General features: G+C 42.5%; 1 protein-coding gene across 6 annotated transcripts in view; it reads left to right on the forward strand.

The window, feature by feature from the left end:
• Positions 1-23,704, forward strand: part of PHACTR1 (phosphatase and actin regulator 1) — a 356,496-nt gene that overhangs the window by 215,796 nt on the left and 116,996 nt on the right. The window lies entirely within an intron of this gene.

Raw genomic sequence — 23,704 nt, forward strand, 5'->3', positions numbered from 1 at the left:
AAAGTAGCCTGAGCAAGAATCCCAGATCAAGGCACTGATGCACGTGGTGGAAGTTTGTACCTGGCAAGTTTGTTTGTGATCTGTTTGGAAGATTCCTTTTCTTTGTCCTTCCACGATGACTAATAATTGCTACATGTGATTTTGCAAGGCTTAAGCCTGGATTGTATACAAGAAAACAATTTCTTTCTGCCTTCTTATTGTTGTCACTAGAGCTAGGAAATAAAGCGGTCAGGATCTTGCTCCTTTTAGTGCTGCAAGAGGTTTGAGTTACAGCCCGGTTGCTCTCTGACCTGTTTGAACAGTAGAAACTTTCAGGCAAGACCTGACTGTACATTCTGGCACCCTGAAGTCTGTGCTCTTGAAAGTGGCCCATAATTGTGTGAGAAGACTCATGGAACTGGGTGTGAATTCTTGCATGAGATCAAATGCAAAATTAGAGATTTCAGGGTTCATACCTAAAGGAGCTCTCTGCTGTGTGCTGTTTTAAGTTGCTCTCTGATTCATCAGACAAAGAGTAATGAACTGGAGTAGATGGCTGTATTACTCTGAGTGATGACTGTGTTTTTTCACTTGATAGCTGAGAAGCTATTGTCACCAAAAATGACATGTTTCTGCAAACCATGTTTCTTACCAGTCATAACCATAGTGCAGTGTAGCAGGGTTTCCATGAAAACCACGACTCTTAGGGACACATGGATGCTGTGGTGGCAACTAGTTTGAAGCTAGTTCCAGTATGCTGTGTGAGTTCATTGCAACTAGTATACCCACAGCAGTTCAGGAGGTACCCTGGGATGCAAAAGCCTGCCCAATATTTGTGTGGTTTAGCCAGCTCTGGGAGCTGGGGGTAAGCTGCATACTGCTCATTAATTCAAAGCTAGCTTTAGTATGTCTGCATAGCCTGTTCTGGGCATTACAAGAAGCATTTTGGTAGATTTGCCCCATTATCAAAACATTAGGGAGGTACTCAGTGATTAAAACCAGAGTAAAAATCTGTTTCCTCTTCTCAGAGGAATAGGAGGCTTTATCAGACATGCCAGTATATCATATCAGGAGGAAGCTCAAAGGAGACCTTCTCACTCTCTACAACTCCCTGAAAAGAAGTTGTAGCAAAGTGGGGAGCGGTCCCTTTTTTTCAAGTAACAATAGGACAAGAGGAAATGGCCTCAAGTTGTGCCAGGGAAGGTTTAGGTAGGACATTAGGAAAAAATTCCTCACTGAAAAGGGAGATTGAGCTTTGGAACAGGCTGTCACCATTCCTGGAAGGGTTCAAAAAACGTATAGCTGTGATGCTCAGGGATATGGTTGAGTGGTGATTTGACAATGCTGGATTAACAGTTACATTTGAAGATCTTGGAGGTCTTTTCTAGCTGCAATGATTCTATGATTTCCTCCCCTAGTAAGAGAGACTTGAGTGTCTGAAAAAAAGCTGGGTCTCAAGACTGCAGGAATGGTTCTTGATTGCTGTACTGGATTTGATCTCAGCTGAATCCAAAACTTTTCTTATTTTAGAAAACATTTTAACTTCTAGTAAGCCAACAGTATCCTGCAACTGCTCTGCAGAATTGGTATTCCTGTCAGCTCCCCTGCTACTAACTTCAGCAAAATTGATAAGGATGTTGGATTTGCTGAACACCCTGCAGGAGGCAGAGGGAGAGGTTTCCTTCTGGATTGTATGACACCTGGGGCCCCCACAGTTTCCATCATCCCTGACTCTGGGTAATGGGGATCCACCAGGATACCCCCTGGCAATTCAGCAGCATTGGTTGAACCTAGGATGTGTAATACAAAAGATTTTATGTGTGGAAAACTAGGGTTTTTCTGTCAGGGTTTCCATGACCTCTCATCTAATAGCTCTGATCTCACTGAGAAAATGTATTTAATTTTTACAATAAATCAAAGAACAAGCTTATGAGGTGGCATAATGAGAGCCAGCATGAGGCTGTGTAATACAGGCTTATTTTCCTCTAGTGCTCTGATAAATGTGACACTTGGGGGAAAAAAAATTCCCATTAGTGTCCTCTAGGCATGCACCCAAGCTTTCCCACCTGCACAGAACAGCAGTAATTATCAAAAAACAAATACTAATATGAGTGGTTTATTAGATTCTTATTTGCTGCAACAATAGATTCAATTATTTTTAATGTCAGAAGTGGTAAGGGTCAAAACATGTGACCTTATCTGTTGAAACTTCCATTGAAATTAATGGGAGGTTTTTTCTGGCAGAGGACTGGAAGAAGGAGAGAGTCAGGCTGATATTTAAGGTTGAAAAGTTGCCTTTTCCTTGAGATTTCTATGTGCTAACACATATCTGTATTTTTATCAGACTAAAAGTTTATGTATTCAGAGATGAATGCTTTCAAATGCAGTTTGGTGGCCAGTGGTAAAACAAAGAAATCTTTTAGATAATAGGAAAAGTTATTTTCTGACCCCTTGGTAATTGTGTCAGATGAGGTAGAAAATCTGTACTTTGACTGATGGGGGACCTTAACGTTATGCTTATTCTGTGTGGTTCCTTTCAGCACATCAATACTCACGTTGTGATTGAGGGTAACAAGTCCCCATCCTCTGTCTGCATGAGTGTACTGTCACTGACAAGCAGAAGGTTAGAAGGGTGCTTGTGTTTCCATACACTTCGTATCCTTATAGGTTATGTTACTTTTGGTACCCCTGTAGCGACTGTGCAGAAGAGTTCAAAGTCTGACATTGCCTTGCTGCTGACTTTAGTCATGAAGGTGAAAATCATGGATTTTGATGCAGGCATCTAATGCTTTTGCTGTGAAATTGGTCTGTCTGTGAGCATCATTGTTAGGTATTTTGTAGAGCAGCCAGAGCAGGTAGGAAAGGTCGTACCATGGGGTGGTCTGTTGTTGCAGATGGTGAGCACCAGATGAAGCCACATCTGGGGTTTGATTTGAATGATCTCTTTTGCTGGAAGGGGGAATATTGAGAAGGTTGTTCAGGACATGCACCGTGAGTGACAGATGGGCTCAATCTATGGACAGGCTCAATCTCAGAGCAAAATGGAAGGGAGATTATACTCTGTGAGGGATACCAGTGTACCACAGTGGGGCTAGAGACGAGTTAATTCTCACAGTAATCCTCTGCTGGGACAGAAGTGAAGCTCCCCCCAGCGCAGAGCATTTTTCAGTGTCAGGATGGCAAATCATTTTCAGACAAAAGATCCTAATGAAAATTCTTTGGTGGACATTGAAGCTCCCACAGTACAATATGACTCTGGAGAACAGGTCTTATGAGAAGATTCTGAGGGAACTGAGGTTGTTTAGGCTGGGGGAGACTCAAGGGGAGACCTTCTTGCGCTCTGCAGCTATCTGAAAGGAGGTTGGAACCAGGTGGGTGTTGGTCTCTTCTCCCTTGTTACAAGTGATAGGATGAGAGGAAATGGCCTCAGGTTGCACCAGGGGAGGTTTAGTATGAATGTTAGAAGAAAAATCTTCAGTGAAAGGACTATTAAATAGGCTCCCCCAGGAGGTGGTCAAATCCCCATCCCTGGAGGTGCAGGGATGTTGTGCAAAGGGATGTGGTTTAGCACCAGGCTTGGTAGAGTTAGATAATGGTTGGACTTGGTGATCGCAAAGGTCTTTTCCAAGTGAAACAACTCTGTAATAAATGCTGCTGACAGTAAAATTTTATAGAGAGAGAGTTAGACAAAGAACTGAAATTCAGCCACAGTGTTATTCATGCTATAGCCACAAGTACAGTGTATATCTTTTAAACTCACCTAGAATTATGTTTTGCACAGAAAGTTTGGAGACCTTTATTACCATGGAGGGCTGAGGGCCCCTCGCGGCAATGAGCAACATGATAAAGCTGACAACTCTGGATTTGGGAGTACAGACAGCCTTGTAAATGGCAAGATTCTATCAGTTGATGGGATGGTTTCCTATAACTGATAAGGAGCACTCTCACTTGTGGCATAGGCAGCCAAGGAATAAACTGAATTTTCATTACCCGGGCACGTTTCCTTGGCTGGGTGCAGCTGGAATGGCTCCAGCAGGCTGAACAAGGCTCTTAAAGCCACACAGGGTTCTCTGAGAATCAGCAAAGCAGAGAGCAAGAGAGAAAGCTATCTCCTCAGACAGACCTTTGTCATTGTTTTTTAATACCTTGATTTTGTCCTGCTCTTCTTGATGTGAATTTGAAAACAGTTTCTAGGTGTGCTGTTGGTTTATTGCAGTGCTGTACACGTGCTGGTGAGATGTCATTTCCTGGTGATGTTTTGGAGAGAGAAGTGCTTCTGAAATGAAGAAGCCTGAGGGAAGATAGATTTTGGGCTTACTTGAAATATTATTGAAGTTTTATATCTCTGTGTTCATCAAGAGCCAAATGCTTATAGGCTTCCAGCAAAAAGTATTTCAGTTGCTTGCAGGAGTCTGAATAGGGGAAATGTCTTATTTCACCATTTCACATTTTGGATGACCTTCATTTTCAAGAGCTGGTGCATCATCTTTCCCTGTCCTTGCTCCCTAAGCTGCTGTGCTCAGGCAGAGGGAAGGAGGAAACATGTAACTTATATTTGAGAGAACTGGTTGGAATGAGAAAAGCAGATGATGCTGAGAAATTAGGTGTGGAGAAAGCTGAGTTGTGAGTAGGAAAGACAAGAGACTCAGCAGTGTTTTGAGTAAGATGCACAGGCACCCTGTACAATGAGCAGAGAAAGTTCAGTGTCAGAGGAAAGCTCCACAGCAGTTCTCTTCTCCAGTAGATGGTTGTCTAAGATGCCTAGGTGCTTTAAAAACTCCTTCTATTCATGTCCCAGATGCCCCTTCTAGTAATATTTACAGCTTCTTCCACAGGTCAGTGAGGATGGGTCTGTCCTCCAGTGCCACAGCTCCCATGGTCAAGACCCGTGAGTGAGCTAACTGTGGCCAAAGAAAGGTGTAACAGTGACAAGCCTTGTGCTTGGGGTGCCCTCCTGAGGAGAGGGAAGACCCACTGCTGCTTCATTTGAAGCTGCATTTGGTTAGTGTTAAATTTCAGAGGTTGGTGTTCAGGAATGCGTCTCAAGGTGTAGAAGTGAGGAGTTTGAAGGGATGAAGACTGGAACTAAACAAAGCTGACTGGGATATCAGAAGAGCTGAAAGGCAAATCATCATGAACCAGGTATTATCAGTTGGGTTGGGGAAGGTTGGGGGACTAGGACTTTCTGGGCAAGTTTGTGGGTTGATGGTAGCCTAATAGAGTTCTGTACAGAGGATGACAATCTTCTCATTAGCAGTTAACTCACATAGCTGAAGTCTGTGTGCTGGATCTAATGATTGAAGCCTGATGGTGTAGACAGTGCCCCAAAGGGAGCATCTGGAAATTTTTGTTTTGCTTTTAGGCAGGGCATACAGGCTCTTCCATTTACTTTCACTCTCACTCAAGGCATTTCAAAAAATCAACCATGGCAAACCAAAATCCGCTCATGCAATCGTTAGCTGCTCCCTCCCAGAACCTGCACTAAAACAGACATTCATTGCAGTCTCAAATGTTATATTTTTCCCATGCTAAGCCTCAGTACTTTGGTTTTTCCAACCAGAGTTTTTTTAAGAAGCAGTCAATAACAATTCATGTCAATGTGTTTATATAAGTTAGGTCTCCCAGTCAGCAGAAGGGTTGTTTAGATTTGGCAACACTTACAGGCAAGGCTTTTCAATGTTTGCAATGAGTAACAAGAAGAAAACAAAATGTGGTGAATCTGTGTGATTAGAAGAGCTGCTATTCATAAGCCAAACTCAGATGATTTTATTCCTACTGCTGATATCTAACTGAAATAGGTAAATATTTTGAACTTTGCCTTCCAGAACATTCCAACTGGTAGAAATGCATTGCCAGTGCTGCTCTTAAACCTGCCTACTCCCTTCTGCTTTGCCAGTAAGGGAGTTTGTTCATGTAAAACTCTGGGCTGTTAAACCAGTTGTGCTCTTTGGGTGAAACCTTTGCCTGGGGAAGAAAAGGAGAAGTACAGCCTGCAGACATGCATGCTCTGGCCTCTGTCTTGTACTTACAGAACCATAGAATTGTCAGGGCTGAAGGGATCTCAAGGATCATCTAGTTCCAACCCCCACACCATGGGATAGGGCACCCTCCACTAGATCAGGTTGCTCAGAGCGCCATCCAGCCTGGCCTTAAAAACCTTCAGGGACGGGGCTTCTACCACCTCCCTGAGCAACCTATTCCAGTGTCTCACCACCTTCATGGTGAAGAACTTCTTCCAATCTGAATCTACCCACTTCTAGTTTTGCTCCATTCCCCCTAGTCCTATTACTACCTGACACCCTAAAAAGTCCCTCCCCAGCTTTCTTGTAGACCCCCTTCAGATCCTGGAAGGCCACAATAAGGTCTTCTCGAAGCCTTCTCTTCTCCAGACTGAATAGCCCCAGCTCCCTCAGTGGGTCTCCATAGGAGAGGTGCTCCAGCCCTCTGATCATCCTCATGGCTCCAGGACGTCCAGATCTGTCCTGTAATAGGGGCTCCAGAACTGGACACAGTAATGTACTTTAGGGGAGGTGGTCTTGGGGAGATATGTTTTGGGTGGTTTAGTGCCTCCTACCAGGTTATTTAAATCTATCCACAAATGTCCTCTTTTCAGCCTGTACTTTGAAAGCAGTGATGTTGTTTGGATCATTGGCTAAAGAGGAAAATTGTATTTTAAAGCACTTTGTGGTCCCATTCTGTTCTCCTGAATTTCGTTGAGTAAATCCTGTGATCTCACATGAAAGGTATTAATATTTTCTTCTACTTTCAAGCCAGATTATTTCTAGTTTTAGGAAAGGAGAACTGAGGTAATGATGGGCTGCCCAGGGAGGTGGTGGAGTCACCATCCCTGCAGGCATTCAAGAGGAGATTGGACGTGGCACTTGGTGCCATGGTCTAGTCATGAGGTCTGTGGTGACAGGTTGGACTCGATGATCCTCGAGGTCCTTTCCAACCTTAGTTATACTGTGATACTGTGATACTGTGGTACGGGTTTTCTTCCTTCATTCACTTATTCTTATAACTGGTAAATGTAATTTTGAATTGGCATTGAGAATGAGAACAGGTTCTCCTCTTCATTATAGCTAGCTCTGAAGTTATCCTGAAGCCTGAAATATCCCAGAATCCTGGGTTTGTCCATGATGAAGCCTGTTAATAAGTCCATGTAAAACCCACAAAGGTCCTTTTGCTGTGAGACAATGAGCAGGCAACACAGACACCGGTCCCAGCCAGGTATTTCTGCTGTGCTGGAGCAGCTCAGAGAGCATTAGCACATTGCTGAACATCACTGATCATTTCCAGAGTTTTAGGAGAAGAGGGAGAAATGGCACTGGTGTGAAACTTAATCCAGACTTCCAAAACAAGAGATCCAATGTGGTAAAACCCCCAGCAGCACTACCACGTTTCAGAGGTATTGAGTGCTTCATTGTTCACCGTTTTGTGCTTTGTTTTGAGGGAGATGCAAATTGTCATTCTCCAAAGCACCTTTTGGTAGGAACTTGGGCTGGTTGTTAATGCACCTTGACTTAAGCAACTGTTTTTGTCTGAAGGAAATGCCACAAAATAAGCATATTGGATTTCAGTGTTTTCTAGATGAATTTTAGAAGACTTCTTCAAATGTACATTTCTGTTTCAAATTCGAACCAAGGTATTAATAAGTATAGCTAAAAATACAAATTCCAAATGACCTGACAGGAAGACATCTGTGTTTCAAGTCTGCTGACAGATTACACTGCTTCATTTCAAGGTCCAAATACAAAATTAAAATCCATTCTCAGTTATCTTTTTTTGTTGATACAAAATTTCACACTTGACCATAGAATTGTGGAATCATAGAATAATTGGGGTGGAAGAGACCTTTAAGGTCATCAAGACCAACAGTTAACCCAGCATGGCCGAGACCGCTACTGGAGCAGGGAGGTCATTCTGCCCCTGTACACTGCACTGGTTAGGCCACACCTCGAGTACTGTGTCCAGTTCTGGGCCCCTCAGTTTGGGAAGGACATTGACTTGCTGGAACGAGTCCAGAGAAGGACAACGAAGTTGGTGAGGGGTCTGGAACACAAGCCCTATGAGGAGAGGCTGAGGGAGCTGGGGTTGCTTAGCCTGGAGAAGAGGAGACTCAGGGGTGACCTTATTACTCTCTACAACTACCTGAAGGGAGGTTGTAGACAGGTGGGGGTTGGTCTCTTCTCCCAGGCAGCCAGTACCAGAACAAGAGGACACAGTCTCAGGCTGCACCAGGGGAGGTTTAGGTTGGATGTTAGGAAGAAGTTCTATACAGAGAGAGTGATTGCCCATTGGAATGGGCTGCCCAAGGAGGTGGTGGAGTCGCTGTCATTGGAGGTGCTCAGGAGGAGACTTGATGGGGTACTTGGTGCCATGGGTTAGTTGATTAGGTGGGTTGGATTGGTTGATGGGTTGGATGCAATGATCTTGAAGGTCTCTTCCAACCTGGTTTATTCTATGTATGTATTCTATTTAAACCATGCCCCTTAGTACCACATCTTTTAAACACCTCCAGGAATGGGAGCTCTACCACCTCCCTGGACAGCCAGGACTCAACAACCCTTTTGGTGAAGAATTTTTTCCTAATATCCAACCTAATCTCCTGTGATGCAACCTGTTACTTGGGAGAAGAGACCAGCTTCCTCCTCACTGCAACCTCCTTTTAGGGAATTGTAGAGTGAGAAAGTCTCTTCTCAGTCTCCTTTTTTCAAGGCTGAGCAACTCCAGCTGCCTCAGACCCTCCTCACAAGAGTTGTGCTCTAGACCCTTCACCAGCTTCATTGCCTGTATTTGGGCATGCTCCAGGACCTCAATGTCCTTCTCATAGTGAGGGGCCCATGTATTCTTAAGTTTGAAAGTGAAATGCTGATTCTCTTTGCTTGCATTTAGGTTTTCTTCATGTCTTTTGAGAAGCTGTTCAGAGGTTGCACCAGAAATCCTGGGAAATTGTTAACAACTTTCCAAAAAATGGACATTTTGCCTTTCTACATAGGGGACAAAATTAGCCTATGTGTCTGCTTAATGCTGTGGAACCAAAGACCAAAAGAGATTTTTGTTTAAGACAGTGGTCACTTCCAACCATGCAATTACATAAATGGCCCAAAAATTATCACAGTATCACAGTATCGCCAAGGTTGGAAGAGACCTCAAGGATCATCAAGTCCCACCTGTCACCACAGACCTCATGACTAGACCATGGCACCAAGTGCCACGTCCAATCTCCTCTTGAACACCTTGAGGGATGGTGACTCCACCACCTCCCTGGGCAGCACATTCCAATGACTAATGAGTCTCTCGGTGAAGAACTTTCTCCTCACCTCGAGCCTAAACTTCCCCTGGCACAGCTTGAGACTGTGTCCTCTTGTTCTGGTGCTGGTTGCCTGGGAGAAGAGACCAACCCCTTCCTGGCTACAACCACCCTTCGGTTAGTTGTAGAGGGCAATGAGGTCACCCCTGAGCCTCCTCTTCTCCAGGCTATGGTGACAGAAAACGCTTCATAGCCAAGGAAAGCAGTGGATGACGTTTGCTCCTTTATTGCTGGAATTGCAAATTATCCTTGCTTTTAGATTTGTCATTTCTAGCAGATTAAAAGACATCAAATGCATTCTGAAGTTGCAGGTCTGATTTTTCTCACAGAAGGCAGCTAAATCAACTGTCTATTATATTTGAATTACCCCCAAATCAAGGTATAGTCGCTCCTCTGGGAGTGGGTGTTCCAGCACAGAGCATCAGGGTTGTGTCTTCCTGAGATCTGCTGCAGAATATTTCCAGGGTTTACTAAATGGACTTTACCTAGATGGACTGAAAAATGAATTTTGGGACTGGGATTGTTCTAGCCCTGTGCTGGCTCTAAGGGCAGGTTCTCCTTCCCTCTGTTTTGCACTTGTGAGGCCACAGCAGGTGGTGGTTGGTCTCTTCTCCCCGACAACCTGTGTCAGAACAAGAGGACACAGTCTCAAGCTGTGCCAGGGGAGGTTTAGGCTGGATGTTAGGAAGAAATTCTTCATAGAGAGAGTGATTTGCCATTGGAACGGTCTACCCAGGGAGGTGGTGGAGTCACCATCACTGGAGGTGTTTAAGAGGAGACTGGATGAGGCACTTGGTGCCATGGTTTAGTTGATCAGATGGTGTTGGGTGATAGGTTGGAATCGATGATCTCAAAGGTCTTTTCCAACCTGGTTAATTCTATTCTATTCTATTCTATTCTATTCTATTCTATTCTATTCTATTCTATTCTATTCTATTCTATTCTATTCTATCTCATGTATCATGTCCATCATATCTGTGCTCCCCAGTTCAAGAAAGACATGGAACTACTTGAGAGTGTCCAATGGAGTGCCACAAAGATGACTAAGGGACTAGGGCATCTCTATTCAGGGAGGGGATGAGGGACCTGAGGCTCTTTAGCCTGGAAAAGAAAAGACTGAAAGGGGATCTTAGAAATGCATGTAAGTATCTAAAAGGCAGAGGTCAAGAGTATTGGGCTGAGCTCTTTTCACTGATGCCCAGTGGTGAGAGAAGGGGCAACAGATACAAATTGGAACACAGGAGGGTTCATTTAAGCATAAGCAAGATAGTATTTAGTTTGAGGGTGATGGAGTACTGAAACACACTGCCCAGGGAGCTTGTGGACACTCCTCCAGAGACATTCAAACCTTGCCTGTATGCAATCCTGTGCAACCTCATCTAGGTGAACCTGCTTAGCAATGGATTTGGACTAGATGATTTGCAGAGGTCACTTCTGACACCCACCATTCTGTGATTCTGTAATGGAATATGTGAGACAAGGCCCTTAAATGTGGCCCTCCTTAGAGGAGAGGGGGATGTTTAATGAGTCTGATGTAGCTTTATGCTAATTACAACATTGTAATTGTACAATGCATTCCTGTAAAAATAATGCAGTAATACAATTGCTCCAAATTAATACAGATTTTGGGGACTGGAAAAATAGATGCTGTTAACAGCATAGGTTTCTGCGGGGTATGTGGATTAGAGAAAGATACCTGCTGGAGATGCTTTAAGAAGTGTTTTACCAATGGATCAACAATCATGGAATATCTGACTGGGGAAAGAAAGAATGAGCATCTTTGGAAGAAGCTCATTCTTGTATTAAAAAATGGATGTATATCCTCAGCTGCTCTTGCTGTGACTCATGAATGTACAGTCTTCATCAGACTGGGTCCTTGCAGATTATTTTATGCTTTCATTTAACAACAAAATGTGTTGAAGCTGCTTTTTATTTTTAGCTTGCATTTGAAGCATGGAAATCAATTAGCATTGCTCAGCCTGTTGACTTTGGTTCTTCAGGATTTTGCTGCCCTTTTTAAAGATGCAGAGGGAAATAGCAACATTTCACTCTGACTTGGAGCTATGAGTGATCTGGTCTGTGATGAGAACAAAGAGATAGTGGGCAGCTATAGCACCAGGTTATCCCAGTGAGCTAAAGAAGCTGCAGATCCTTTATGATGGGATGCTGGCTGATCAAAGACAAGGGATAATGGTTTCAGATTGAATGTGGATAGATTTACACTAGATATAAGGAAGAATTTTTTTATAGTGAGGGTGGTGAAACACTGGCACAGGTTGTCCAGAGATGTGGTAGATGCCCCACCCTTGGAAACATTCAAGGTCAGGTTGGACAGGACTGTGAGCAACCTGATTGAGTTAAAGATGTCCCTGCTTACTGCAGAGGGTTGGAGTAGATAACCTTTAAAGATCCTTTTCTGATTCTGTGGTTGCAGGATCCTGCACTTGTGCCTCAAGTAATTTTTGTTACTGCATCAAAGCAACAGCCACTGAATACTGACATGCACATTTGTCATCAGTCAGCAATCTGTGTTGTGCAGATGCATGTCTTGAGACTTGGTGGAATCCATCAGTGGCACTGCAGAGGTTTGGTGCTTTAGCTGGGGAAACCTGACACATTGCTGTATAGTGGGATTCTAAGTAGAAACATAGAAAAGATTCTCTATCAGAATTTTCTATGAGGTTCTACCTGTGCTAAACATCAAGAGGTTCCTCTGCAGAAACATCAAGAGGTTTTTATCTTTGCTTAAGCACAAATCACAACCTTTACACAATACATTCATCTTTGGAACCTGTCCATGAGGGCAATGTATGTGTTGCTGATGGAAGGGGTCAGCAAGAGCAACATATACACCAAACATGGAAAAAATAAACTTATCTTTTACTTATGTGTGAAACAGCAGAGGAGCAAGCAAAATAATAATACAGCAAGGATAAAATAATAATGCAGTAACAAATATCAAGGCAATGCACCTAATCATTGCTACGTGAAGTTAACAATAGTGATTAAGAAAGATTCATCACCAGTTGTCCCAATACTTTGCCATCATCCATACCTGCAGCCACTGGGGAGCCCTCGTTACAGTGAAGATTTGGACAACCTTTCCTGGCAGTTGGGAAGTCCTATGCAGTGCATCTACTTGTAGGTTAGGCTTCCCCAGTTGCTGTAAGAGGGTCTAGCTTTTTATATTGTTGAATGAACAAGTTTACATAACTTGAAATGCAGGAATATCTGGCTTTGTTCTACTGATAGATTCCTCCCACAGCCTGGCCAGTGCCAAGGGAGGAATGAAGGTAGTGTGTTTGTCTATTTAGTTTTGGCCATATGCTTTCCAACATAGCCAAAAACCTGGATGCGTGGCCTTGACAATCTCCCAGGCAGGGTCTTGACAGTCCACCAAGCAAAGGCATCCATCTACAGGGCCTTGCTGATCTACCAAACAAGGCTGGACATAGAATCACAGAATCACAGAAACATTAAGGTTGGAAAAGACCCTCAGGAAAACCAAGTCCAACTGATAGCCCTACTCTAGAAGGTTCACCCCTAAACCATATCCTTGAGCACCACATCCAAATGACCTTTAAACACATCCAGGGTTGGTGACTCAATCACCTCCCTGGGCAGCACATTCCAGTGCCTGACCACTCTTTCCATGATTTTTTTTTTCCTGATGTCCAGTCTAAACCTACCTAGTCACATCTTGAGGCCATTCCCTCTGTGAGAAGAGACCAGCACCAGCCTCTGCACAATGTCCTTTCAGGTAGTTGTAGACAGCGATGAGGTCTCCCCTCAGCCTCCTCTTTTCCAAACTAAAGAGCCCCAGCTCCTTCAGTGATTCTTCATAAGATTTATTCTCCAGGCCCTTCTCCAGGTTTTTTGCCTTCCTCTGCACATCTGCTTACATGGCCTTGATATGCTACTAAACAAGGAAAGTTAAATACATTCTCACAACATTTCATCCCTACTAATGATTGCTAGATACATATTCCACTAATGAGTGGATGCTAATAAAAGAAATGTTTGGTTCATCTACAGGTTAACGGACTGAATGAAGTGCTGTGGCCTAAGCAATAGGCTTCAAACCAAAATTTGCCTCTAGATGAACATTCCAACCAAACATTAGGTATTATTAGTACCTGCTGGTCAGTGGCTCCACTCATTCCTTCACACTTTGGTCCTCTCGACACCAGAAAGGAGAGGAAAGGCTCCCCTGCCTTTCAGAGACTGTTGCTGGGTAGTTTCCAAAAAGGAAATTTGTTAGATGTCTGCACTCAGAAGCAGCATTGAGGAAGTTTTATTCCTAGAGTACTGATCTGCTCTCATTTGTGATTCCCAGCATTAGGGAAATGAAGCAGGAATCCCTGAGGCCAGCATGGCAGGACCTCGAGTAAGCCCAACTGTGTCTGTGACCTGATTGATATCTGACCCATGTTGTGATTGGGAAATGGGTTAGTACAGTAATATGAACATGCAGCCAAATGACTCTAATCTGATGGGATTTTTAAATCACAGTATCTACCCTTTATTTCCATGTCTGAGAACCACATTGAAAAGGTACATACATGTCTGTAGGGTATTGGCATCAGGGATGACAATACCAGGTCCATCATGATCTAAAACATGCATGGCAGTCACCCAGACAAAACCATTAGCTTCATGAGCTCTGTAAAGGGCTGCTGGGGCTAAAATGTTGAGGAATAACAAATGGTTGCTAGACAGAGAAACTGAGTTGCCCTGTGTGTAGAGATTTAATAGGAAAAAAACAGATTATGAATTTGAAACCAGATTATGAATGGCAAATCAGCTTGATAGCTTGATGAAGACCAGTTTCTTACTAATCTTAGTCCAGAGTTTGTTTCTGCATTTCAACTTGAATTATTTAAACTGTAAATTCAAAACAGATTAGTTATATTACCATATACCCTTGGGTGGATGTTTATTCAGTTCATAAACTCATTCATTTTATTTTAATTTCTGAAAGTCAATTCAGTCCTGAATTTAAATGTCCTCTCAAGTGTTTAACATGACATTGGTCATCCTCCTTGAATTACTTAATTCAGATTGCTTTTCCTGAGCCTTCATGTAAGTATCCAGAGGAGCTAGTGTGCAGGAAAAAGTCAATCAGATGACTACGTGAGCTTCCCCAGGAGGTGGGTTGCAGAGGCTGTGTTTGGTGAGAGCTATATCTGGTTACTTGTTCTAACCCAAGGTACTAGGCAAAAGAAGACCAAAGGGGTAATTAGAGCATTTAATGAACAGAGAAAGCTGTTGTGTTCTCTTCTAAATTCTGCTGCTACCCCATCTCAGTCTTGTTGCAAGTGATGCCTGTAGATTATTGCACTCCAAGTGTTGCAGGACTTCATTACAACTTCACCAGGTCTTGTCTTGGTTTTTTCCTTTTTTTTTTGGTCAGTCTCTCCAGTTGCATGGCTCCTTCAGAACTGCAGCTTGCCAAGTCAAGTCATTCAGAGCAAATCTTGGATTGCAGTAACAAAAAGAATTACTCAAACCTTCACGGGACTGTGAAAGTATAGGAAACCAGAAAAATGGGGGGTGGGGAATCTCATAATTCTTGTTAGTAATTAAAGTCATTCTTTTGAAGAAACTTAGGCATTTATAGTTTGCTTTATTGATACCAATTATATTTTCAGAGGAACATTTCTGTTCCATAGGAGGGTGTCTGTATGAAGAAGATTGAAATAGTTAAAAATAAGACTTATTTTGGTTTCCACTTATTTCTAAGGGCTGAAGGTGTAATCTGTCTGTTGTTAACTGCACCTGAGTTGTTCAGTATCTACAGGATGGTCCCACTCTTAGATAAAAACAGTGGTAGAAGAGAGATCCCTGATGCTGATCATCACTCACTATTAGTTTTGTTCTTGCTGGAGTAGCAGGCATATATTCATGGAATCACAGAATGATCTGGGTTGGAAGGGACTTTAAGGGCCATCTAGTTCTAACACCCTCTGCAGTAAGCAGAAGCATCCTCAACTACATCAGGTTGCTAAAACCTATTTCAAAGCCAAACATGTGCATGCAGATTTTTGAAAGAATAGACCTTAAACAGGTTTTGATTTATAATTAACACTTTTGGTCCTTTATATCCTCTATATGCATCTCTCCAAGTTAATCAGGCAATGACAATCCTGCTTATTAAAACAGGCAGTAAAAATCAATATTTTGCTGGGATGAATCACACTTTTTCAGCTTAACTGCCAACATTATTTGCCTATCTTAAAAGAGAAGTTATTAGGGAATTTATGTTTGCCACTAGCTACTGCTTGAGTCTGAAAACATCAATCCCTCACCTCCCTATGTTTTGCAGGAAGTATGTGGTCTCCATGAGCTCCTCTTTAATTCCCTAGTTTTAAGTATGATGGGGCTGACAGCTGAATATGCACAGATAAGCAGCTCTCTGAGGAAGGTCCGAAGAGCACCCACTTATGCTTTTGTCTGAAGGTGCTGACACATACTTGTGCAAAAATGGTTGACAATGGTTTAATTTTCTTCCCCCTAAAACTGGTGAATTCTCACCCTGTCTTCATTAGGCACAGGGTCCCTGACAGGCAGTAGTTGAATGCCTTTGCTCATCCAGATAGACTATGAAGGCTTCTGCTAGCTGCACTGTCTCCCTTCTGATGTGCTTTGCTCGCAAAAAACCATGAGACTTGATGGATGCTCAGTTCTTTGCAGTAATAAGCAATACAGGGCAAGATGTCTCCAGGAGGGGCAGTACTCTAAAAGCACCCTTGCAGCCTTTTATGTGTAAGTCCTGCCTCAAGACTCTTTGAAGCCCATGAATTTTCAATCACCATCATCAAGAATCAATACTGCATTTACACTTCAGTGCTGGCACTTACTTTTCAGAATGGTACCTGTACCTCTAATAGCCTGTGTGCTTTATGGACCTGAAAGAAAGCCCCATAAAAATGATTGTTGGGCCCTCTGTGGTTATCAGGGACGTAGGATCAAGCCTGTGTTAAGTAGTCACAGCAGCATTTCTCCCAGTTTTGCATCTAATGAGAAAATATGATGTAGGTAGATTACACATCAGTAGAGAATCCTTGCATCCCCACTCCTCCATTTGCTTTGAAATGAGGGATGTAGGAAGGAGGCTTTTGGTTTTGAGAGCAGAAATTAGACTGTGCTAAAATTTAACATAAGCTGGTGAGGGTGCACCTTGAATACTGTGTTTTGGGCCACTCTCTACAAGAAAGATATTGAGGTGGTGGAGTGCATCCAAAAAAGGGCAGCAAAGCTGTTGAGAGGTCTGGAGCAAAAGTCTTACAAGGAGCAGCTGAGGGAATTGGGGTTGTTTAGCCTAGAGAAAATGAGGCTCAGGGAAGACCTTCTTGCTCTCTACGACTCCCTGAAGGGAAGTTGTACCAAGGTGTGAGTTGATCTCTTCTCCCCAGTAGCAAGTGATAGGACAAGAGGAAACAGCCTCAAGTTGTGCCAGGGCAGGCTTAGGTAGGACATTAGGAAAAATTTCTTCCCTGGAAGGCTTGTGAAGCCCTGGAACAGGCTGCCCAGGGAAGTGGTGAGTCACAGTCCCTGGAGGCATTTAAAAGACCTGTAGATGTGGTGCTGAGGGGCATGGTTTAGTGCTGGACTTGCTATTGCTGGGTAAATGGCCTTGATGATCTTGAAGGTCTCTTCCAATTAAAAGTATTCTATGATATTTGCCTGTAGCTAATTGTATCATTGTTGCAGTCTTTTCAGGACAAGTGAGAATGCAAGAAGATTTTTCCTCTCTTCTTAAGAACTGGAAAACTTTCATTAGCTGCATTCCAAAGAGAACCTAATGCTACCTCTTTGCCCCACTTGGGCTGTAAACAAGTTGGAACATAGCTTCCCAAACCCTTTGATGTTAGCCAGGGCATGAAGGGCACTCTGCAGGTGTCTGTGGGGTGTCTTTGAGAGAGAGAAAGCGGTTCCTCTGTAGACAAAACAAATGCAGAACCGGAGTTCCTCATGAAACACAAGAGGGCAGATGTTGGCCAGGGTGGAACAGAGGCACTACAACTGACTCATTTCTTCTGATTTTTCAGTTGACCTTGAGATTTGTACAAAGGCTGTGTAACAGCATCTGGAACTGTTTATGTGGCTTTTGCCATCTTTATCTAGGGTGCTTGGGGCAATGTCTTGTAAAATGGTTATTTTTATGTTTCTACAGTTTACTTTCAAGAGCTTAGAGCCTGTCCCGTTAGATAGGAAGAGAAAAGATCACTCAAAGACTTAAGTTTCTGATTTCTGCAAATAGCTGACATTTCACAATATTTGATCCTAGTAGGTGACAAATTAATTTTAAATTACCTCAGTAATTACTTTTTGGATCTTGTCTCATTCAGCCTTTGAATTAGTAGTATTGGAAATACTATAGGTTCCCTAATTAGCTTGGAATTAACAATATTAAAGACAAGGAATATCCTGATTGTAGGACAAATAACTGGTCTACTTGTTTTTCACAGAGCAGGTGAATGCCCTGCCAGTTGTAAATCCCTCACTTCTGCAGAGATGAGCTCCTGTTGAAGAGCCAATAACTGAAGAATTCTATAAATCTTTTCTGACTTTATTTAGTTGTTAACTAGAGGATAATTAAAAATTTGTCTCTCTGTAATCCCATTGATCTTTTGCTACAGTTACTTTTTTCCTCTGAGTCAGAGCAGTTCATGTATGAAGAGCTCTCAGATCATCACCCTTGCCAGGAATGGGTGTACTGTAATGGCTTCAGGCCATCCTAGAAGGGGGGCTAAATGCTATGGACAAAGGTTTCCTTCTCAGGAAGATAATTCATGGGATAATTCATTGAAGTATGCACTGACCTCCACCAGGATCTTGCCCTTGATGCATACATCTCTCTGCAGGGACAAGGTAGAATTGAAGCACCTACTACATATCATAAAATCATAAAATCATTCAGGCTGGAAAAGACCTTTAAGATCATTGAGTTCAACCACTAACCCAACACTGCAAGCCCATTGCTAAACTATCTCCCTCAGCACCACCCCTATATAGGTTTTAAATCCCTCCAGGGATAGTGACTCCACCACTTCCCTGGGCAGCCTGTTTCAGTGTTCACAGTATTTCTTGGTGTACATATGCACCACTTCACAGCACGTGTCTTGGTAACTCACAGAACCCTGTTCAGGGCAAAAGTGAAGACTGCTACAGAAAATTCATGTATACTGGTTTATCAATTAAAAGAATTAAGTCAGAGCTAGCTGCTTTTCCTAATGAGTGATACATTCTAAACTGGCCCTACAGTCAGTCAGGAAATCAACCATTATGCTCCATAACTCAGAACTCTTATTGTGTTGGCAGCACTGATGCAGGAGCTCTAGCACATGGACTTAGCCCTTGTCATGAGCAAGTCCACACACTATCTTTTATTTAGATGAGATGTTTATGCCCCAGAAAGCATGTAGTTTGGGATGGCTACCTCTAAATATTGATGTTGACTTTTTGCATCAGACTTTGCAAAGGCATTGTACTTAAATGAGAGGCCAGTGGCACTGTGGTATTTCTGGCTTTAATGTGCAGACGACATTCCTGCAGGCTAAAAATGCACTGCAAGTAGCTGAGAAAAGCAATCAAAATCCTCCCATTTGTAAGTCTAACAGATGAGTCCATTTTCTGATTTCACTTCAAGGTTTGTGAGACTGGCTTAACTCAACTGCCTTGTTTGAGTGACCACTTAGATCAAGCTAAGTCTCAGCTGTATCATTCATAGCGTAGCACCTTCTGAACTCAGACAGCTGAGGCTTGAATTCGCACCACTGAATTAAGGCATTTAATGCTAATTCACATTTAGGTCATGATGTCATACTTAGGATTCTTGTATCTGTTGAAAGGGAGTTAGCTGAGTTCCTTGCAGAAGGTCATGAACCAACACTCCCTCCCCGCTACTACATCCTATCAGTTGGGAACCACTGACAGCATTCCATGGGCTGTCCCATGTGTTGACCCTTGAACCTCGGTTTCCAGAGGACTGGAGTTCCTTCCAGGGAAGAGGTAGCAATTTTGCAATTTCTTCCTTGTCTTCTGACACTGGTTCATTTGCTGAGTTGAGCTTCCGCTGAGCTCTTTGAAGGTAATCATGACATCTTCCTCCTGGGATCCTGGTCATCAAAATGACCGCTGAGAAAAAGGACCAGGATCTTCAGGATTTATCCCTGAAATCATGTGCCCTGAGGCTGAGAGTGACTTTTGTGTGTGGTATCTGTTGTCTTGGTAACATGGTTTCATCCAGGAAATACCATGTGTATTTGAGCACCCTATATATACCCCTAACTACAGTACAAGTTATATTGGTCTATTTTCTTTCCTTGCATCCATAGAAGAGGAAACCATAAAAGTGAACACTGCAAATACCCAAGACAGAAAAGCTGCAGAGGATGAGAGCTGAGATGCTCCCCTTCTGTGCTAATTGAAAATGTGCCAAAGCACAGTTCACTGCACAGATAAACGGGAGAAACAGAAGACAGAGCTTTGAGGATTGCACTGTCTAATAAAAGGCAGCAGTATCTCCAGAAGAGCAGAGCACTCTTAGCCAGTGTTAGAGCAAACGTGGTACTGGTATGCATAACATGAATAAATTGGTGCGCATCCTTGGTCTGAAACTCCCCATAGATTAAGATGAACAAAGCCATGACTATTCTAAGCACATGTGGCAAGGTATGGCCTAATGATCTCTCTTGTGCTGCAGAGAAGCTGGATAAAAAGAGGGCTGATATTCAGGAGCCCTAGATCCATATTGTAGCTGATTTGTAGCAAGTAGGGTAGCATCTCCCTATTCATGTAACGTCTACCAATTCTGTACTACTTTTATGTATCTATGCTTATGTCCTACTTTTTTTCCCCAGAATCTGTATCTGTGTTTAAACACTTTCCCTCCCTGCATTGGCTGCCTGCAGCACATGATGTACAGCATGGTTTTTGTCCGTTGAACTCAATTATAAAATCTCATCACCTTCAGTGACAACAGGTCTGACCCTATGTGAAAATGTAGTGAAGGGAGGAGGCTTTGTGCTGCATGTCCAGAGCACTCCAGTTAGTGAGGAGACCATTTCAAGTAATACTGGCAAGGAAAGAACACCACAAAAAATGTGTGCAGGTTTATTAGAGGCAATAATCGTGGAACAAAATGATGTTGTTGAATAACAAAGGGGAAATGGTTTACAAAATGCTGATTTCTGGGTCATCATTTGCTTAATTTTTCCTCTTTGGCTTTGCTTAAATGATGAAAATGCATTTGTCCCATTAGTCTCCAGAAGATCTTTAGTCATTTCCATTTGTCAGTTGCTCATGTGAGCGTTTCCCAAAGTCATTTGAAGTGGGACTACCTCTGTGTAGGAAGAGTCTCAAGAGCCACCTCTCATCCTGTTCCTGGCTCTGTGGCCTCCCCATGGTAATCGAAGCAACTGCTTATGTGGAAAAGTAATATGAGGAAACCACTGAGGCAATTTTAGCTGCCTCTTAATGAAATGTAACAGCTGGAAATCAGGAAGAGCATGAGCATCATGGGACCAATCAGCCCTCTGTGGAGAAGCAGCAAGTGCTATGTAAACCACAATCAGTACGTCTCTGATGAGAGCAGTGCTCTGCTGAGTGGGTAGCTAATACTGTGGTGGAATGCTTAAATCCAAACACCACTTTAATTAAATTTCAGTAAGTATTAGGCTAGGAAATATAAATTAAGCCATTGACAAGATTTTAAGGAATTGGAAGCAGTCTTGGGCTGACGTGAGCACACTGGCCTGTGTCTTCTTGCCATCTGCCTGAAATCATTTTCATGTCTTAGTATATGCTCTGCAGCCAGCGGTCCACCATATTTTACTAAAACCTAGGCTATTTTCCATTCTTTCAATACTGCATGCTTTGAGATTGTTCAAAGCATACTCCCAGAGGATTTTGTTTCATTCTCCCATGGAAAAATCCTTAAGTCACATACCAGCTTCCTTCAACACAACGCAAGTTAAGTCTCTCAGGCACATCCATGATAGCAGGAACAGAGCTTTCAGAAGAGATGCAGGGTGATTCATCATTTGCATTTCAGCCCCTTTACATCAGGTAAAGTGCCTGAAGAAGTCTTGGATCTGCCCAGAGTATAACTCCCACTCTGAAGAAACTGTAAGAGACAACCCCCAGGGGCTCATCTGAAGCTGTGCTTGCAAACACTTGTCTTTGGGTATCTCAGGAAGGCATGAAGGCCAAGTCTTTGACTCACAGTGTTTTGTCAGCTTGTTTTCTGTCCTGCAGCTGTGGGCAGGCTCAGAGAGAATCAAGGCAATCTGTGCTTTCTTTAAGTCATTCTAGCCACAGAGCAGTGCTAGGCTAAGACTTAATTTTTTATTTTGCAGTGTCTTTTATGAGAACTGTGCTTTATAAAAAGTTAGCACCAATGCCACCTGGATAACACAAAGCATCAAATACCAATTGACTTTCACTTACATAAGATCAAGCAGTACTTTGCTTTACACCTTTATTCCTAATACCTCAGGTTCAATTTTGCTTGCAGTTATTTTTCAGTAGCTCCTGTTAAATCTGTCAGGTTGAGTTAACACTGGCATTGTAAATAAAAGCATACATTTTACCCCAAACTACACTGTTCTTCCAGTCCATTTTAGCCTGTTCAGCTACATGTCTTTAATTGCTAAGCTAACTCCTAAACTGAAGTGAATCTGTGCTCAGTGCTGAAAGAACCATGGGGCAGACAATATCTTGCTTAAAAATGAGGGGGAAAAAACATAAGGGCTGAATCAAGAGAGCAGGAAGACAAACAAGGCAGGAACAGGTGTCTAATGTGTATGTGTGTGGTTGTTGCATGGTTACAAATGCTCACATGCACTTTTTCTTACTTTCCTCTTTCTAAGTTTTTTAATCTTAGTCAAAATGCATATAGTGGAGGTTTGTAGCACAGACATATTTTGTCAGCACTTGATAGGTGTGGATTGATGGGAGAAATTACTCTGTGAGCTTAAGTGTATTAAGAGACATGTAATCACTCAATTTAGGGAGTGAACCATCCAGAGCAGCTTAACCAAGGGCAATATATATATATATAAAAGATACTACATAGCTCAGTAAGCTGGAACAAGTTGGACAGGCATAAAATGCTGTAAGCTCTCATTTTTGCTATCTATGTTTTATTTTAATTTGATATTTTTGCTATGTAATTTAAAAGCCATTCCCATTCCTGACCATTTGTAGAACATTTTAACCTTGGTTATATTCATATTTGATATTATTTGTAGATTGAATTTCTATATTGGATTGCCTTGAGTAGAAGTAAAGAAAAAAGAAGTAAAGAAGTAGTAGGTTTCTGTTTTCATCTTCTTCTATCTTTGAAATGAGAATTCAGTAATTTAGGGTCTTTCTTCTTATTTCATTATTGCTCCCCAAAACTATGGACAATGTGGAGTCTCTAACAAGGAAAATATTTTGCTAGATTTTCAGGGCTCCTGGTGATATAGAAACAACTGGGATAATAATGAGAGGTAAAGTGAGTGTGTAGTGTCAGGGCCCTTAAGAGAAAGCACCTAATTCTTCTTACCTCCTCCTATTTCAGTATGTGATTCAGCAGGGATACCATGTTTCCTTCAGCTCTATATTAATGTGCCCTTTCCTTCTTCAAGGATTATCAAAGCCCAGCAAGAGTTTCAAAGGGACAGTTCCTATTGGAATTAATTACTATTAGTGGCCATATATATAAGGAGAAGTTAAAATTTGCACCACAATTCCTGTCACACAATCTGACTGTTGCTTCACACTGCAGTGTTCAGAGGTGCCCAGGACACTCACAGGCACTTTTGAGTGCTGCTGAGTGAAGGGCCAGAGCAATGCAGATGAACTGGTCTGTGAATGACTTCAGACCTTCATGCATTCAGGCAGGTGAAACTGCACAAACTGGATCTGACAGAAGAGCTTGTCAGATGTGAGCACTGCTTTAAACTCAAGGAAGCTTCATAATGTGGAGTGGCATGGTGGAATCACAGGAAATCCACGGAAAAAGGGTTACTATGAAAAAACAGGCAAGGACCATTTTCAGTGCTTCCAGCACCAATCCAATGCAGACAGAAAAGAAACTCTCACAATGAATGGTGGCTTCCTAGGAAATGTAAATCCTGATAAACCTGTATTATTGCCCCTTGGATGTAGTTTGAAACAATTCCGTTTGTAGTTAGGTTGTGGCTATTTAAACCTGTTCTTGATGACTCCAAGGATGGGGAATAAATCAACAGCCTGCCTTTTCCTCGGTTTACAGGATTTCAGGAGGTGCCAACCCTTTGGCAATGTTAACATTCAGCTTGCCTTCCTGTTGGAGAATAGCAGGTCTTAAAAAGTATAGCCCTAGGTGTGGGGCATCAGCTTTTTAGAGATATGTAATTAATTAGATCTGTTTGGTGTTAA

Source organism: Melanerpes formicivorus, unplaced genomic scaffold (assembly GCF_026170545.1).
Source record: "Melanerpes formicivorus ecotype bairdi unplaced genomic scaffold, bMelFor1.0.p_v2 SCAF_53, whole genome shotgun sequence".
NCBI classification, from domain to species: Eukaryota; Metazoa; Chordata; class Aves; order Piciformes; family Picidae; genus Melanerpes; species Melanerpes formicivorus.